The sequence below is a fragment of the Peromyscus eremicus genome, chromosome 14, assembly GCF_949786415.1.
Source record: "Peromyscus eremicus chromosome 14, PerEre_H2_v1, whole genome shotgun sequence".
Classification (NCBI taxonomy): domain Eukaryota; kingdom Metazoa; phylum Chordata; class Mammalia; order Rodentia; family Cricetidae; genus Peromyscus; species Peromyscus eremicus.
This window is the reverse complement of record NC_081430.1, coordinates 52,464,409-52,480,016: the sequence shown is the minus strand read 5'-3', so window position 1 is coordinate 52,480,016 and position 15,608 is coordinate 52,464,409.

Sequence of the window (15,608 nt, the reverse complement as noted above, 5' to 3'; positions counted from 1 at the left end):
TTTTGAAAGACTGGATGAAAGATTTGAACAAACGAAGATGTGTAACCGGCCAGTAGAGAGTAGATAGCACTGCAAAAACCATAGCAACAGCTAATTTCCTGAAAACACCAAGTGCCGACAGTGTACAGTGGAGTGTAGGAAGGAAGAGTCACTTTGCAAAGTTCTTAGAAACTTCTCGGTGATGTAAGCCTCCACAATTCTACTCTCCGGCTCCTCCCAAAGAGAAATTAGAATGTAAAACCTTACAGAGACACACAGTGGCACATGGATGTGTCTGTCTGCTTGTCGTTACCATGATAAACACCTGGGCTAAATCAACTAGCAAAGATAAAAGGCTCATTTGTGCTCAGTGTTAGAGGTTCCTTTGGAGCCTAGGGCAAGCAGTACATCACGGTAGGGACCTTGTGGCAGCATAAAACTGCCCACTTCGTGGAGGCCAGGAAGCAAGAAGGAGAGAAGAGGGAACCAGGACCTCACAGTCCTCTTCATGGACATGCCTCCAGAGACCAAAATTTCCCACTATGCTATGCTCATCTCTTCAATTCCCCGTCTCCCAGCAGTGTCGCACGAAGGCAAGGAAGGAGAGCGGGAACTGAGGCAGGGGAAAGCTTTGCTTTGATGACAAGGCAGGCCTTGTGACCACTCCACAGCCCACATAGGGGGATACCCAGGTCCCAGGGGAATGAGATGAGGGTGGTTCACTAGTTGGAAGATTCCAGCATGAGAGCACTGGTGGAGTGTTGGAGAAAGAATTTGCTAACAGATCCAGGGTTAACTGTGTGGGGTACAATGACACAGTAAGAGACACATATCTGATGTCTACACACGGCTCCAAGTGTCCTAGAGAGCTCTGAAGTGAGGACAGCATCTTGTATGCTAATGAGATGATTGGGGGTGGGCCCCCCCAGACAGGATGGGGTTCAGGTTCAAAAGAGCTTTGTCTGGTTGAATACCAGGAGGTTCTTGGAGAGTGGCCCATCCAGAGAAGGCAGAGAACGTGGTCCCTTCCCTGTACCTGGCCCTGTGTGTCTCTTTCACCTGCCCATTCACTTGTGTTCAGTGTTACCCCTTTAAGACCCATGGCTAAGCTGTTTTCCTGAGGTCTGTGGGGTCCTTCAGCAAAGTAATCAAATCAGATCAAATCAAATCTCTTTATAGCTGGTCAGTCAGAACCACAGGTAAAACAACCCAGGGCTTTTATGATTGGCGTCCAAGAAGGGCGACCTCAGGGGACCAAACACGCCACCTGTGGTAATCTGACACTATCTGAACAGCCTGTGTCAGAGTTGGGTTACAGGATGCCCAGCTGGTGTCTGCTGGAGACTTGCTCTACGGGGAAATCACACACATAAACACACATCTGATGCCCAAGGTATTGTGAGGAGTAGTGAGAGAGGAGATGTTTGTTTCTGCCCCTGATAGCGTGGGCAAGTTAAGTACAAAGAGTTTTGCAAGAAAAGAGAAGTGAATGTACTGGAGAGCCAGAGTCCAGGAACCAGGCCCGTCTTTTGCTCCGGCCAGCGTGAGTTGCTGTCCAGCTCTGTGGTTAGCCAGATCCTGGGAGATGCATAATTGGGGTGGGGAGGAGGGGCTGTGAACACCTGACATTCCTTCCTCATGTTATTCCTGCTTCTTTATGTCATCTCCCATGTCCCTATCCTTCTGGCTACCTGGTGGTTCGCTGGTCACCTTCTGCAGCAGTTAGAGTAACCCCGGGGCCAATAGACTTTATGAAGGAGGGGCAAGGTGGCTAAGAGGATGCTCTATTGTCCTGCCCTATTGTGGAACAGTTACAAAGGGTACCCCAAAGAATCCCTAAGAGCAGAGGTTCTCAACCTGTGGGTCTCAACCCCTTGGGTTATATATCAGATATGTATCAGATTTATATTATGATGCATAACAGTAGCAAAACCAGAGTTATGAAATATCAAGGAAATAATTTTATGGTTGGGTTGTCACCACAACATGAGGAACTGTATTAAAGGGTCACAGCATTAGGAAGGTTGAGAACCACTGCGTAAGAGGGTCTCAGGAAACTGGGCTCCTCTGACCACTGTTCACTCTTTCTCCTGGTCTACTACCTCAAAATGAGTCAACATCAGCTCTGGGAGGACTCAGCCACCAGTGGATGGCTGATGAGATCCAAGGACAGCCGGGTGACAGCCGAGCTGAGCTGGCTTGCTCAGGGTAGATTAAACACCCTCAGCTCTGTGCACCAGAGGCTTCACTACCACACTGTGTGGCCCCATGTCCCCAAATCCACAGAGTAAGGAACAAAATCAGAGTTGTACCTGAAAACTTCTGTCACCATTTGTTTTTAATGTCAACTAGACATAATCAAGAGTCATTTAGACGGAGCTGGAGAGATGGCTGAGCGGTTAAAAGCACTGGCTGCTCTTTCAGAGGACCCAGGTTTGATTCCCAGCACCTGCATGGTGCCTCACAACTGTCTGTAACTCCAGTTCCAGGGGATCCAATGCCCTCTTCTGATCTCTGTGGGCACTGCACACAAGTGGTACACAGACATACATATGTACAAACACTCATATATATGTGTGTATTTATATACACGCATATATAATTATACCATACACATTACATTATATATAATTATCTATATACTAAAATTATATATAATAGATATAATAATAAATTTTAAGGAGCCATCTAGGATGAGGGGGTCTCCTTTGAAGGATTGCCCAGAGTAGCCTGTAGCTATCGATGTCTGTGGGAATTGTCTTGATTATTGACTGATGTGGGAGACACCAGCCCACTCTGGATAGTGTCACTCCTGGGCAGGGGTCCAGGATTATATATAATTTATTATATATAATAAAGCTGGTGGAGCACAAAGCAGAGGGAGTGAGGCAGTAAACAGTGTCTTCCACGGTTTCTGCTTTGGTTCCTGCCCCGACCTCCCCCAGTGATGGACTGTGGCCTGGGCAGAGTAAGATACAATAAACTCTTCCATCCTCAAGTTGTTTTCATTTAGTGTTTATCACAGCAACAGAGAAGCAAAGGAGGAGGACCCCTTCTTGCTGCTGGCCCTCTGAGCTCCCTAGCACTGTCCAGAGAAGCGCCAAAGTCAAGGAGGCTCAAACAATGGAACGCTATTTATTCCCAGCTCTGGAGATCAAGGGCGGATAGAATTGGTTTCTGCTGAAGCTTCTCCCTGTGCCTCACGTGTTCCTACGTGAGGCTATGTTCAAATGTTTTCTTCCAGAGACACAGTTGTAGGCTGAAGAGACAGTTCCGTCAGTAAAGTCCTTGCTGTGCCACTTCTAAATTTAACCCCCCTTGCAGAACAGTACTGCTAGGCAAGTGTGAGGACCTGAGTTTGAATCCCCAGCATCCATATAACAAACTGGGTGTGCGGCATGCACCTCTAACTCTAGGACTGGAGGGCAGAGACAAGTGGATGTGGGTGGGAGGGTTCACTGGACAGCCAGTCTAACTAAAAGGATGAGCTCTGGGTTTAGTGAGAGACGCTGTCTCAAAAAATCAAGTGGAGAAGTGATTGAGAAAGACATCCTGATGTCAATCTCTGGCTTCCACAGGTGTCCTTGTACACACACACACACACACACACACACACCAGAGAAAAAGAATGACATCCTGATGTCAATCTCTGGCTTCCACAGATGTCCTTGTGCACGTGCACACACAGACACACACACACACAGACACACAGACACACACACACACACCAGAGAAAAAGAAAGACACAACTGTAGTGAATTGGATTTGTTCTAACGTCCTCATTTAACTAACTATCTCACTGAAGACCGCATCTTCGACTAGTCACAATCTGGGGGGCAGATTCTGAAGGTGAGTTGAGGTAGGAACACCAGTCAGATACCATGGATCCTTGATTTCAAATGGGCTGCTATTCGTTTGGTTTGGGGACCAACCAAATGCAGAAATCCATGGATGGCACAAGGCTCTCCCAGCCAGACACTCTCTTCTTAAGCATAGCCTTCCCTGCTTCAAATGCCAGGGACATGCTGGCCATCTGTTGCTCAGACCTGGCTGTGAACTTTACCCCCAGAGAGGTTTTAAAATTTAAATCCCCTTGCAGAATATTAATTCTGCTTGCCTCTTTCCTATCCCAGATCCCAAAGGAGCTGGTGGTAATTGAGACCCAGCCAGGCAGTCCTCTCACAGGCCAGCTTGGGTTCCCAAGGTGGAGGTGCTGGGGAGTGTTTTTATTTGCATTTTAACGGCTTCAAACTCCAGAGCGTTCCCCCTGAGCCCTGGAGGGGCCTGAGCTCTTTCCATTCCACTCCACTCCACCTGCCGCTGCCTGACACAAAGCTCTGTTTGTGTCCCTGTGGCTGTGGGGGAAATGGCTAACCCTGCACCACCTCATCCACCAACAGGCCACAAAAAGCCCAAACATGAGGTGCAGATCAAAACAGGCCAGGCTGCGGCTCTGCCAAGCCAAACAGAGAGGAAACAAGCCCAAGCCTGCAGAGAAACCAGATTCCCCTGAAACGGCTGCTCCCTGCTGGGTCTGGAAGGCCCGCTCCAATAAAGCAGCTCGGAAAGGCCCAAAGGACCCCCACGGCCCTCAGCTTGATGGAGGTGCCAATAAAACTCTCAGAACATCCAGGCTGCAGGCCTTGTAGGCACTGCCCGGACGTAAACCAGCTATGAGCAGCTAGGGAGTCGGAGGGAAGAGGCCTGCTCCCGACAAGGCCCACCAGCCAGAAAGTAACAGAGAAGCCATTAGGGAGAAGGAGGCCAGGGTGGTTGGATGGGAGGGGGAGTCTGCCACCTCTCCAAGCCTCTGCTCCAAAACCAGGCCTAAGCCGTTAACTCCATGGGAGCTTCAGGAAGGAGCCATGGCTGCCAGCAAACACAGGTTCCTAGAGGAATCTAAAGGAAGCGGTCCCAGGAAACAACTGCAGGCCTAGGGCCTATAAACTCAACTTTGAAGGCACCCTGGAGATGCCGTGTGCTGGTCCACAGAGAGGAGAGGGGTGTGTGTGTGTGTGTGTGTGTGTGTGTGTGTGTGTGTGTGTGTATCAGAATCCACAGTCACTAGACATACCAGTCATGTATGTGCATGCCAGTAGTTTACACGTGTACAGCAGGCCCTCTTTATTTGTGGGAATGCGGAATTGTCTGTAGATTCAGCCAAGGGCCGTCATAGATATTTGAAAAACAGTGTAGTTAGGCCTATAGAATTTTCGTCTGTATATTCTGGTGATTTCCTGAGCTAGACAGCGTATTTATATAGCATTAAAGTGCATGGGAGGGTGTGTACAGGTGAAATTCAAAAGCCACATCATTTTACATAAGGGACTTGAGTGTCAGTGGATTCGGATATCAAGGGTGTTGTACACAGTGGACATGGGTATGGAGAAGGCACATGCACACATGTGTGTGTTTATGTGTCTGTAGGGTTCTCAAATTTAACAAATCAAATATAAGATGCATAGTTGAATTTGGATTTAGACACATGCAAAAAAAAATCACAAATAGGTTTTAATAGAAATATCCCAACATTTCATGGTACATATACTAAAATGTATCTTTGTCAACTTACAGGCAAAAATCAACTTGAATCCCTCAATTTTGTTTTTTATAGTTAGTCTGAAAAAAAAGGAAATAAAGGAACACCCACCACCCCAACACACACAGTTTTTCTTATAGAGATTCGAGTGAAAATCCCAGCTAGCCCAGCTCAAGGCTGTGACAGGAATTCCCTGAGGCCATGGGCAGGCTGGGATAGAATCCAGTCTGTCATCTGGAAGAGAGCCTGGAGGCGCTCTTTGGTGAATGTTAGCGCAGAGGGCAAGCCGTTTGCCACCTGGACAGTCTGTGCCTTGGCCCTCTGCGGTGCCCATGGCTCGTCTGCATCTTCGTGAGTAGCCTTTCATTTGAGCATGGATGGGGCAGTCAGAGGATGAGCCTAGCAAGGGAGAGCCCCAGAGATCAATCCTCGCGCCCCAGCAGGAGATGCTGCAGACCTAGAAGCCACCCCGGAACCCCTGTGATCTGTGCCCCTTTCTTTCAACTTAGCAAACCTGTGCTTCATGACATCGTGTTGGAGGTCAGCTCCCGACACTTGGGAAAATAAAGACCCAGAGGTCATCCCTCTCGCCAGAAAAGCCCATTTAAGCACTTGGGGGCCTGCCTGGGTGACAAAGTTTAGCTCCCAGAGCAAGGACATGCTCCTGTCCCACAAGAGGAGGATTCAAGGCGATGCTCTATCTGGCCATCTCACATCCACACACGCAGGTTGAAAACCCCTGCCCTCTGCAGAAAAGGCCTGGGAAGCCCATGGACATTCTGACCCAGGGAACCACAGTAGAGCCCACCCAGGGAGAATCAGCTGCCTTTGAGGCTTCTCTGTGTGCCCGGTGTGCATGCCCACATCTGTCCATGATGGCAAGCTCAGTAAGTGCTTGGGGGAGAGAAAGAGGGAAAACTTACTGCTCAGCTGACTGAGCATGCTCACAAGCCCCTCCTCCTCAGAGCCAAAAAGGCAGGTGGGTGTCCAGTCATCACTAGCTCATCTGCTTCTGTTCCCCCAGAGGAAGACGCTAGATTTAAATCATAGAACTGCAAAGATGAACCTGGCTGGACCAAGAAAGGTAGGCATTGGCAGCGTGTGGGAAAGTGGCTTCTCTGGCCAGGAGCTAGCACGGAGACAGCCTTCATGATCTGTTCTGTGACTGGAAGGTTGTGTCAGGTCAGCTGAGGTGTCAGATGGGCTCAGACAGCTCCGTGAAGTCCAAGAGACCAGCTCCCTGCCCCTGCACTCTGTAAACCATCCAGTAGGGGGCACTGTTGACCCCACATGGGCTAGCTCAACACCTACTCAATGTGGCTGCTGTCCTAGAAGTCACCAAGGAGTGAAGGCTGCTCTAGGCCCTATAGCAGTCCGCCACAGTCCCAGAGTGCCCAGCTGCTTGCAGGCTGCTCACATCAGCCCTGCTTGGCACAGCCCAGTCACTTCTTGCTTCCTTAGGGCTAACACCCGCCATCACTGTCCCAGACACCATTTACTGAATTTGTCGGGTGCTTGGGACTTACTTACTCCAAACCCACAGGAGTCCTCTGGATAGGGAGTGATTATTCCCATTTTACAGATGTGAAAGGCAAGGCTCACGGGGCTTCCTTCTGTTGTCATGTCTTTCCAGTTCTACAGTCCATGCTCCTGCCTCAGCTGCTATCCTTGCACAGAGCTGCCTGCCCCCAGCATCAAGGAAATCCTTGGCTAGCTGTCCCTCATGTGCCACAGCACCTCAAATGGCCCCCACATCTCTAACTGAGCCCCAAATCAGTAGAGGGTGGTGGGAGACCAAGCAGAACCCAGCTCCTTTCCTAGTCTGGGGGAGTCTATCGGCTTCCTGGTGGGGGTAGCACTCCAACTTGGAGCCCAGAAGCGCTAGGGTCAGTCATGGAGCGGGGTTGGGTGAGCACTTTCGGAACATGATGCTTCCTATCTGAAGGGGAAGGCCCGGGGAGCTGAGTTGCTGACTGCAGAGGCCAGCAAGCATAAGTTGAACAGCAGGTCCTGCTTTCTTTCTCCTTACCCACTCCAGGGGACATCTGACAATGTCTGCGCGCATTGTGGACAGTCCCATCTAGGAAGGCTAGAACTTCTGAGATCTGGTGCTCAGGGGCCAGCGAAGCTGCTGCATCCCCCCACACTGCCCAGGATAGTGCAGTGAGACAAGACTGCTCTGTCCCACAAACACATGGTGTGCTGTAGAGACGCCTGCTCTAGCCCTGTGCCTTTACCGACTGATCTTTCACAGAGCCTGGGAGATGTCTGGTCTGGCAGCATGGAAGTTCAGAGGGACCCTGCTTGGAGGTCTGAAATAGCAGTGACAGCACTGGTTGAGACATACCCAGGGGCCTGACCCTCGGGGTGGCTGGAATGAGTGTAACGTTTTCTGTAGAGGGACAGAGCAGTCAGACAGCCTGTCCACGATCACACAGCCGTAGCACAGAGAGCCCAGATTGAAGCCTGGATCCAAGGCCTACATTCCTCCCATACCTGGCCACCCCCTGCAGAGTTCCCACAGAACACACAGGCCCCTCGCTTTCCAAAACAAACAGGAGCTTTCTGTAACCTCCCTTCGTTCATGGGCATGTCATCTGTGATCCCGTGGGACCAGTGTTTTCCGGTTCTCAGGTTCGCCAACTCTACTTAAGCACTTGGCTGTCCCTAAGCCTCAACTTTTCCCCATCCCCTACCTAATAATAGAACCGTCAAGGCCTGCGTTGTGGTGGGGCTGCTGGCTAGGAACGACACCCCAGTGGCTGCGTGCAGGTGCACATCAGAGGACAGGCCCAGCTCTGTTCCCTCGTTCACCTACCTCGGCCTTGCACTTAATCCCTGTTCTGATTGGCCCAGGCAGGTATTTGCCACCTCCAGGGTCATGGAGTCTTTGCATACTTGTGTGGACAGCCAAGCAACCAACCCATGTGAACCCTAGAACAAAGAGGCCTCAGAGCCCCTTCCCTGACTCCACAGCAGCTCAATGCTGCACTTGTGACCAGCCCAGGGCTGCCTGAGTCCTGAACATTATGCATTGTCTGAGGCCAGCCCCCTGAGGCCAAGGGGCACAGACCAAGGTCCCCCTTAGAGCAGGAGATAAGTGAAGGACATGCCTGCTGCCTCTACGGCAGCGCCCGGGACACTTGTCTCAGCACCAGGCTTCTGGGGACTCAGGAAAGAGAGGTAAAGGCTTCAGGTGAAGATACTTGCAGCTCTCAGAACCTCTGATCAGTCCTGACTCACGGAGAGCCCCACATTTTTCTGCAGCGTCCTGGACAGAGACAACCCTGGAGCCTAGAGTGGAATGCACCCCAGCTGAAGCCAAACACTCGCTTTTCACTGAACCAGAACAAGCCCGGAGTGTTTTCCAAAGCCGTTCACTCGGAACATGAGTGCATTTGTTTATTCATCCAATCTTTCCTCACCGGCCGGCCCGCGTCCTCTGAGCTGGCACGGTTCAAGACGGGTGGATGCTGGGGAGGAGGAAGTGAGGGCCGCCACAGGGGGCCACAGAGAAGGTGGCCCACTGAAGAAATGGCCAGCCTGTGTCCCCGGTGCCAGCCGGTGTCTGGTACATGAGCCGTCACTACAATGTGCTCAAAGAAAGTGGAGAGGGGCAGGCAGCCTGGAAGTCAGGCAGGGGCCCTAACAGAAGTGTCATTAGGTACCCCAGACGAGGTAGGGCCTCTTACAGTCCCAGAAGACTGAAGACAAGATAAATACACATTTTACCTGCCTGTTATTTTATTTCTACTGTCTGTTTTTATCTAAAGGAAATGACATAAGTCAAGAGTATTAAAAGGGGCAGTTGAGTTTTCAAAGGTCTGCAAGGTATTCTGAGCAAAATGCCTGGTTGAGCATCCATCCATCCATCCATCCATTTGTTTATTCATCTTTGCTTCATTCATTCATTGACCAGCCTTCACAGAACACCTACCTAAGCCAGAATCCCAGAGTCTCATCCACTCCCTATGCACTTTCAGCTTCCATAGCAACAGAAAAGCATCCCCCAGGATGCCTGCCCTTAAGCTTGGGCCCTAGCAAGTGGCTTAAAGGAGATGTCTGATTAGCTTGAGCTGGTTTCTCCTGCCATAATTGGTACAGAGAGGAAGGGCCTCCAAGCATGCAGCTACCATTCTGTCAATAGCCTTGGTCTTTACAGTTTACAAAACACCTTCACTTCTGGGCGTGTCTTTAGACCTTTATAACAATTCCAGGAGTTCCCAAGAAGGTAAAACTAATGGAATAGAAAGGAAAACAGAGGCTCGGGGGTTAAGCAGCACCAGCAGCACCTATGAGTTAGAAGCAAAAGCAAACCCAGAGCTTGAACCAAAGCTTCGAGGTGTGACCAGATGCTGCGAACTGATACAGAGAGACCTTGGGTGGGTATCTAAAGTAGTTAGTCACGTGCACCATCCTGAGAGTCTCAGGGATAAACCCCAAGCACATGTCGCCTATGAGGAATGTGCTAGTGGCCCAAGAATGTTCTATGGTGAATGCATGGCGAGACTGGTTGTATTTTCCAAAGATAGCCCCGACAGCCTGTCCGATCCCACAGGATGCTCCTGTGAGACTTTCCTGTTTGGGTGGGAGCTCCACCCCAGCCCCTGGCACCCTGGCATCCTATACCCAAAGAGTCTGGAATGTTCTGGTGGAAGATCCACCTCAACTCCTCTCCCCCATCTCTTTCCCCAAACCCGCCCCTTCAAAGCCCACCAAACACAGCTTCGACCCCAGAGAGGCTCAAGACCACTCCCACAGGGTATTTAAGCTGCATCCCAGGAAACAGACATGTGGTTTTCTGGTCTCTCATCTCTGTCTCCTCTCTGGGGGGCTGGAGAATCACCTGGGAATGCTTTACCTATTAAACCGGGGCTTTTTCTGATTCGGTCTGATTCGGTTTGATTTGGATTGCTGGGTCAGCAGAAAGGCTTATGGGGGTGCAAAAACCTATCATTTCCATCTGACAATCAGGATGTAGACTGTGCTATCACCCCCACTCCACATCCGGGCTGGCTTTAATGACTTACCCCAGCGACAGAAGTGGCACTAGCGATGCTTTAAGATTTCTAGGGTTTGATGGCTCATCTCCATTGTCAACGGGACTGGATTTGGAATCACCATGGACACACACCTCTGAGCACATCTGTAAGGGTGGTGTTACCAGGAAGGTGTAACTGAAGAGGGAAGATGCACCCTGACCGTGGACAGCGCCATTCCATGGCTGGGATCCCCGACTGCATAAAAGGAAGAAAGAAAGCTGAGAACCAGCATTCATCTCTCTTCGCTTCCTAGTTGTGGATGCACTGGGATCAGCTGACTTAGCTCCTGCTGCCAGGCCTCCCTCCCTGGGATGGACTGTATCTCTCCAACTGTGAGCCAAATAACACCCTGCCTTAAGTTGCTTTTTCCTTGATGTTTTGCCACAGCAGTGAGAGGTGGACTTAGTACATGGGCAAAGTCGTAAGAGGCATGGAAGTACATGGAGGGAAGCTCAGGTCAATCTCATGCTAATATTGGAACGAGATCCCTCAGGTCGCAGCCGCCGTGAATGATCTCACGATGTCCAGCGAATGATCTCATGTCTTGCTGAGCTCCCAGTTGATGTCCTGTGGCTGGGTGAGCTATCTTGGACATTGTGCACAGTCAGGCCTCCAAGCAACTCTACGCCCAGCTAAATTCTAACTGTAAACAGCAGCGGGGTAAAATCCCAGAAAGGTTTCCAATCTATATTCTAGAATGTTTAGGATGGTAATCCCCTTTTCCTGTCAGTGGAGAAACAGAGAAATGGTATTCCTGAAAGCAGCTCAGGGCAGGGATCCTCTGGCCCTTGCTAGGCTTGTCAGTGGAGTGTTCCAGAGAGAGTGACGCAGGGGTCAGTGTGAGCAGGGTTACTGACGTGTGCTGGGGATGCTGGTGAGAGCAGTGCCCCTGGTGACCCCTTGCTTAGTCACTAGCTGTTCAGCTGAATGCATCAGGCAGAGCCGGGTCAGCAGCAGAGGGAACTGCACCCGAGGCCAGCAAGTAATCCATACGGCCCCAAAGCTGCCAAGAGTGGACACTGTGCTTCTCAGTCACGAGCTGACGCACTGGGAGACAGCTGGATTCAGGGCTTTGATGCCCCCTGAACAGAACCCACTCTTCTGCTTTCAGTGTATTCTCAGGAGTGGCACTGAGGGTGTACCACAAGTACTGGAAAGAGGCTTGCTATGCCGAACAGGATCTTGGATGCTTCACAATTTGTTCGAATACACACAACTGAGGAAACTTCAAACTGAATGTGGTAGCCCATGATGGTGACTCCAGCTCTTGGGAGACTGAAGCAGAAAGATCCTGAATTCCAGGACAGCCTGGGCTCACTTGTGTGTTACTGTCTTGAAACAGTCGAATTTATCTAGAGTGAGTTGATGACTGCTTCCGGAATATGGAGGAAAGGAGAAAGGGAGAGAGAAGGCCGTTTTGCTAGGCAACAGCTACAGGACCAGCTGCTACGTGTCCTTTAATCCCACAGTGATCTGAGATTCTCATCAGCCCATTTCACAGAGCTGCAAGGTACATTTCCAAGGTCATGACCCTAAGTGACTGAGGCAGGATCTGAAGGACAGTCCAGTTAGAATCGGAGGGCCATCTCCATTTCATTCCACCACACCATTGACGGTAAACAAAGGAGGTTTTTGAACAGAAATTCACTGGTCTTATTCATCAGAGTCGCCTAGAACCAGTTCTCGGGAGTTCCCGAAAGTGAGCATGGGATTACCTCATTCTTGGACAATTGGAGAAGAGCAAACAAGGAAGACAGGGCTCCTGTACTGCTCCAATTAGAGTCACATTGTGTGTGTGTGTGTGTGTGTGTGTGTGTGTGTGTGTGTGTGTGTGTGTGTGTGTGTGTTGTGTCCCACACATACTGGAGGCATTAAAAACCAAGTCTGGAGGGGATATAAGTAAATAAAAAGGGGGGGCAGCTGTTGGAGGATAGTTCAGTGGGTGAGAGCACAGCTGCTCTTGCAGAGAACTTGAGTCTGGTTCCCAGCACCCGCACTGGGTGGCTCACAACCACCTGCAACTCCAGCTCCAGGGGACCTAATGCCCCCTCCTGGCCTCTGTGGGCACTGCACTATAGTCACTCACGCACACACACACCCGCCCCCCTAAAACTAAAAAATTTAAACCATTTAAAGAAAATACAGTTTCATTGTTCTAAAAGGAAAAGCTTTTGGTTTTATTGTATTTCTCTCTCTCTCTCTCTCTCTTTCTCTCTCTCTCTCTCTCTCTCTCTCTCTTTCTGATTTTCAATTACATTGCTTTCTAGTTGTATCTTAATTGCCTTTCTCTTCACTTTGGCTTTCCTTCTCTTGTTTCTTCAGGTGAAAACCTAGGTGATTTAGACTTTCTATTTTAATGACACTCCATACACTATATTTTTATGTGCATCTGCATTCCCTTCAAAGGACTTTTTTTTTTTACCCATGCCAATGGGTCATGTTGTGGTAGTTTGAATAACAATGCCCCATAGGCTCATATGTTTGCATGCTTAGTCATCAGGGAGTGGCACTACTTGTGAAGGATTAGGAGGTGTGGCCTTCTTGGAGGAAGCATGTCACTGGGGGTGGGCTGTGAGGTTTCAAAAGCCCAAGCCAGGCCCAGTGACTCTCTCTCTTCCTGCTGCCTGAAGACCTGGATATAGAACTCTCAGCTACTTCTCCAGCACCGTGTCTGCCTGCATGCCACCATGCTTCCTGCCATGATGACATGGACTAAACCTCTGAAACTGTAAACAAGCCCCAGTTAAATGCTTTCCTTTACAAGAGTTGCCATGGTTATGGCGTCTCTTTACAGCAATAGTAACCCTAACTACGACATGTGTTATTTCATTCCTCCCACCATGGCTTTTTCTGAACATCTTCAGCATGATGAATTCTCTGCACAACTGGAATTCTTTTGCACTCACCGAGATTTGTTCTCCAGCGTCTTGGAAACTACTGCATGTTCTGATGCCTTGGGTGAGGGATTCTTTCACTAAATCATGCTGGTTGAGAATAACCCATCCCTCTTTGGCCCCCCTTTTTCTGTATCTGTCTTTATGTTTTGGGTGAAGACCTTTCTATGATTCCACATCGTCTTTTAAGCCAGGCCTCTTTCTTATCTGTTGGCTGTAGCTGCATTATGACACACACTCTCTTATAGTAATGCTTCACACTACGTGAGAGCTTTATAATAATGTACTTCCACTGTCCCTTCCCTGGCCTTTGGGCTGATTTAGCATATCTCCTAGTGTACACGTTACAAACTTCACAATATATTGCCAGTATTTCAAGCATCCCATCACCTTTTTGCTCTGTTTTGGATGTATGCTGATGGGAATGTAAAATGGTACAACCACTTTGGAAAATGATTGGGCAGCTTCTGAAGCCTTGTCCCTGACCCCATCATTCCACACTTATGTGTTTATACAAAGGAAACTGGAACTTATTTCCACACAAAGCTGACACATGGTTGCTCGCAGCAGTTTCCGGTAGAAAGAAACAGGGGGACAGGTCAGGTGTCCATCAGTAGGCTAATGGCCTCAGGGACTGGCATATCCATATAACGGAACACTCTAAGACAGGAGCACAGTGCTGACACCTGCACAGAGCTAGTATATAATTATCATGTGGGAGCCAGGAGGAGCAGATGTGTGCTACTGTGTGTTGTCAATCACTTGAAGTCCCAGAAAATGCAAATCAGCCAGCCCAGTGGTTACTGGGGATCAAGAGTGAGAGAGGGGATGGATTGCAACAGAGCACAGGACACTTTTGGGGGGTTAGCAGATAATGATCTTCACCATAGTGATGTTTCCATGGCAATACCTGGGCCCAAGCTCAAAGCTTGTGCTTTAAATATGTGTAATTTACTGCATGTCGACCAGACAGCACTAAAAACATAAACAGCAGGCTTAAAGCAGATTGGGAATGGCCTAAGTGGTCAGTGAACTTGATAACATAACATGATCCAAACTGAGAAAATAACATTGGGAAAACAATGGAGAAAGTCTCAGCCCACAGCAGGACACTGTCTAGCAAGTTAATATGTGTGTACCCAGAAGTTCCTAAGAAGGGAGACAAGGGGACAAAAAATATATACAGAGAAATAATGGGCACAGTTTTCCAAAAGTTTCAGCAAAAGCTCAACTCTAGAAATTAGAATACAGAGGAATCGACACAATGATAAATTCTCAGAAAGTAAAACTAATGAGAAGCGTTAGAATTAGCCAATGACCCTGAGGGGACTGGGAAGGGGGCTTTTAGATCAGTGGTTAGATCCTCAGCATAGCAAAAAAGAAGGAAGAAAGAAGACAGAGGAAGAGGAGGGTGAAGGGGGGGAGAGAGAGAGAGAAAACAAAGAAAAAGAGAGGAGGAGGAGGAAAGGGGGAGAAAGGAAGAAAACAATACACTTTCTAAAAAGTATCCAGAATAAAAAAGGGGAAAGGAGCCCACAACGAGGGTGGCGGCATCCTCTTTAATAGAAACAGAGATGAGATAATGGCATCCAATCCCATACTGCTTTAATAACAGAGGCGTGTTCTGAGACACATCCTGTTGGGAGGTTTTGTCCTGTGAACACCATCCAGTGCACCCATATAAACTAAGATAGCTACAGAGCCACTAGGCGGCATCATCTTATGGGCCATCCTCTTATACAGGGCTGTCATTGGCTGAAATATCACAAGTGTATCACCTGACGCTATAGGTGTGTGTGACATACGAATTTGTGCACATATGTGTGCAGGTGTGCTTTTCTAGAGGTTAACATGAGTGTCTTCCACCTTAGTGTTTGAGACAAGGTCTCTTACAGAACAGGAAACTCTGTTTTAGCTGGACTGGCCAGTGAGGCCCTGCATTGAGATCACAAGCATAGCTATTGCGTGTTTTTTGTTTTGTTTTGTTTTGTTTTTTTCATGTCTTCTGGAGATGAGCTCAAGGTTCTCACGCTTGTGCAAGGCAAGTACTTTATTGATGGAGTTTTCACCTCAGCCCAAGACAAATTATATTAAAAAAATAAAAGTAAGGTGTTAGTGTTGGGGAATATTATTTTAAAGTGTTGCAGTTTTTTC